Below are 3,919 nucleotides of genomic sequence, written 5' to 3'. Positions count from 1 at the left end.
GTGAGGGGCAGATAGCAAATCTTGCTCCCCCCAGCCCTCCTCAACTTCTTGAGAGGCTCGGAGGATGACGGGCTTATCGCTCGGATGCCGCAACGACTACGCACGCGGATGTTTATCGGGTGTTTACGTCACATCTATGCAGAAAAGGACGTTTAACTTTGCCAAGCTTGTTTCCTCGTCCAAAGTTGCATCTTAGAAGCTCATTGGACAAGCCTTCAGTGAGTGTGCAGTGAGCATACCTCGAGGGTACTGTGGATCTCTGCCTGAAAACCATGTTGACGCGCGAAGCAACGCTCTGTAAAGTTTGGCCCTCTATTCGGATAACGCCGAAGACCTACCTGCTTTTACATGATATAATAGCGATGTCTCTACGTGTGTCTGAAATTAAGGTTTTGTTTCAATCCTGCGTATTCCGAAAGCTGTGAAAAATGTACAGCAATTATTTGTTCAATAATTCCAGCAAAGAAAGATTACGAAATGCATCAAAGCATTGGCAGCACTATGGTGCTGCCTCCACTGCACGAAATGTGTGACGGACGATGCCGAGACTGCTTGATCTGTATATATGCATTGAAGTTAGCGCTCCCACGGGATACGGGTCAGATCCGTCTGTAAATTGTGTTGCAGAAAGGAGGAGAGAATTTTGGAGTTGCTTCCGTGGTTTCCACCTGCTGCGCGTTTATTAGACATTATCACGCTTTGAATCAATCAGTCAAAGCACCTTTCTCTCAAATTTTCAAGAAATTCGTTAATGAGAATAGAGGGCACACAGGACTAGAAAATTCGGCAGGGTGGCTTGTTCACCCTAGTTTATTTCGTTACCGAATGCAGATTTCTTGCTTACAGCCAGTTTATACTTCTCACCGTAAAATTTCAGCAAAAACAATATTAAAATGCATATGATAAATGATGAAAGCAGTAGGTATACCGAGAGTTGGGTTTATATTGCCGCACTTAGTTTAGACATCACTCTACCGGCGCCCCCGTGCGGTCTGTCTTCGACCTTTGTCGCGCGCCGGACTTCGTCCTCTTCTGCTCGGTGCTAGGGCCTGCCGGCTGCGCTCTGCCCAGTGTGCTCGCCAGGTACTGTTCTGCCAGGGATAGAACGTCCTACCGGCGTCCGTGACATTTTTGGTGCAGCTGTTGGGTACGATCTATGTACGAAGAGGTCCCAGGAACCTCCAGCGCTCAGCCACACCCCCTGGACACGAAACCTGTCCACAGGTCAAGCCGCCGCTTGAAAGGCTTAGCCTCCGAGTACAATACCCTCACCGCGCCATCCCGCAAGATGACCTCTACGGTGGCCAGCCAGACCTTGCAGCAATCTGTGAGTTCGCCACCGCTGCTTCTTCATTCGCCTCGTACGCCCGCGTCGTTTCATGGTGACAAGTTCGAGGATGTGGAGGACAGGTTGGACGGGTATGACAGGGTCGCTGAATTTAATCTGTGGGACGAGGACCGCAAGCTTCGGAACGTCTACTTTGCCCTCCAGGACGCCGCCAAGACGTGGTTCGAAAACCACGAGTCCGCCATCCACACCTGGCAAGACTTCCGGCGGCAGTTGCTGGATACCTTCAGCAGCAACGAACGGAGGGAGCGTGCTGAATTGGCCCTGCAATCGAGAGCGCAGCAGCCAAACGAGAGCGTGGCGATGTTCGTGGAGGATATGACCCGGCTTTTTAACCGCGCTGATCCTTCGATGTCGGAAGCCAAGAAGGTGCGCCATTTGATGCGGGGAGTGAAGGAGCAATTGTTCGCTGGGCTCGTGCGCGATCCTCCGGCCACAGTCGCCGATTTTGCAAAGGAAGCGGCAGGCATGGAGCGCGCCCTGCAGCAGCGGTTTGCGCACTACGGCCGTCCGTCAAACATCACTGCTGTGGAGTGCCACATGCCGAGGTCCGGGGATGAGAACACCTGCCTCCGAGAGCTCATCAGGAGCATCGTTCGCGAAGTGCTGCAGAAGCTTCGCTCTGTGGAGCAGCCTCCTAGTGTCACCGCCATCTCGGAGGCTGTCCGTGACGAGATACGCCGCACGGTGCAGCCCACTCCACCTCCGCAACCTCCAGCGCCCTATGTGATGACATACAGCGAGGCATTGCGACGTCCTCCGCCACCACCGCCAGCGTTCTACTCTCCTGCCCCTACCGCGCCGTCCCACCGATTCCCGCATACGACAGCGCTGCCAGACGACCGTCCACTCGTCACGAAGGCAAACATGTGGCGAACGCCGAACAACAGGCCCCTGTGCTTCCACTGCGGCGAAGCAGCCCACATCCGCCGTCACTGCCCGTACCGCCGGATTGGCCTGCGCGGCTTTTCGCCAGACGCACCCCTGCCACGCTATGGTGAACGACCCTGCGAGATCGATCAGTACCTAGCGGCCAACGTCCCACCTGCACCCACTGCCCAACGTCAGTCCAGGTCACCGTCGCCTCGACGGTTTTCTTCACCAGCCCGCCAGTCCTACGTCCGGCAGTCCTCCAGCCCGCGCCGGGAAAACTGAGGACGGCGACCCCCGGAGGTAGGGCCGCCGTCACCGGACATAATGACGAACATCCTCCGCTCACCGACGTTAGCATGCGACCCGACCTCCGACCCCACGCCGCGACGACCTTTCGACGTCCAGAGACGCCTTCGCTTGACGCCCCAATTGGACAATCTGAACGACCCTTAAGTCCGACGACTTTTCGACGAACGGAGACGCCTCCGCTTGACGCCCCAACCCGACCGCGAGAACGATCCACTAGTCCGACCTCCCTCACACAGCGTTTTTCTGAAGGTGACCAAGCTTCGGCTGAAATCCCGGTCATCGTTGGTGGCCGCCGCGTGACTGCTCTCGTAGATACCGGCGCCGATTTCTCCGTCATGAGTCGTGGTCTGACGCTTGTCCTGAGGAAAGTACTGACACCTTGGCCTGGAACGCACATCCGGACAGCTGGAGGCCATCTGGAGACACCGCTTGGCGTCTGCACCGCCAGAATGGAGATTCGTGGTGTCACCTTCACCGCCTGCTTCGCTGTGTTGGCTCATTGCTCGAAGGACCTCATCCTCGGGTTAGATTTTCTTCGGGAACACGGTGCGATAATCAACCTCCGCGAACTTGTCGTGACGTTCTCACCTCAGTGTGCCATAGCCGACAGCAGCGAGCCCGACAGGCCTGTTTTTCGCGTGTGTGATGACAATGTCACGCTGCCACCACGCTCCAGTTTGTTTATTACGGTGGAATGCTCTAACCCACGCACTCCTCACGGGGTTGCGGAAGGTAACCTGTCGTTACTGCTGAGTCAACAAGTCTGCGTTGCGCGGGATGTTACTTCCCTCCGCGGACTGCGAACGCAGCTTTTTATTACAAACTTTAGCGCCTAATACCGCCACTTGCCGCAAGCAACCGCCATAGCCTATTTCGATGAAATTAGTGACTCAGTCTCCCACTGCGCCTTGTCCCTCAACGATACCCATGCATCGACGTCTGACGCCCCCGTTATGACTGACGTGAACCCCGACCTAACCGCCGATCAGAAACACCGCTTCCACATGATCCTCGACTCTTTTCGTGACTGCTTTGCGACCACTTCTAAAGTTCGGCAAACATCGGTCGCTAAACACCGCATTGTAGTGGATGAAGGCGAGAGGCCTATACAACACCACCCCTATCGAGTGTCTGCGAAAGAACGGGAGGTGATTCGGAAACAGGTTGAGGAAATGCTCCGCGACGAGGTTATCCAGCTGTCAACAAGCCCGTGGGCTTCGCCCGTTGTGCAGGTCGCCAAGAAGGATGGCCCTTCCCGATTCTGCGTCGATTATCGTCGCCTCAACAAGATTACTAAAAAGGACGTTTATCCGTTGCCCCGAATTGATGACTCGTTCGATCGCCTGCGTCATGCCCGATACTTTTCCTCTCTTGATCTACGCAGTGGGT

This window comes from Amblyomma mixtum, chromosome 8 (assembly GCF_055824585.1).
Source record: "Amblyomma mixtum isolate Tamu chromosome 8, ASM5582458v1, whole genome shotgun sequence".
Taxonomy (NCBI): Eukaryota; Metazoa; Arthropoda; class Arachnida; order Ixodida; family Ixodidae; genus Amblyomma; species Amblyomma mixtum.
Note: the sequence above shows the minus strand (reverse complement) of the source record.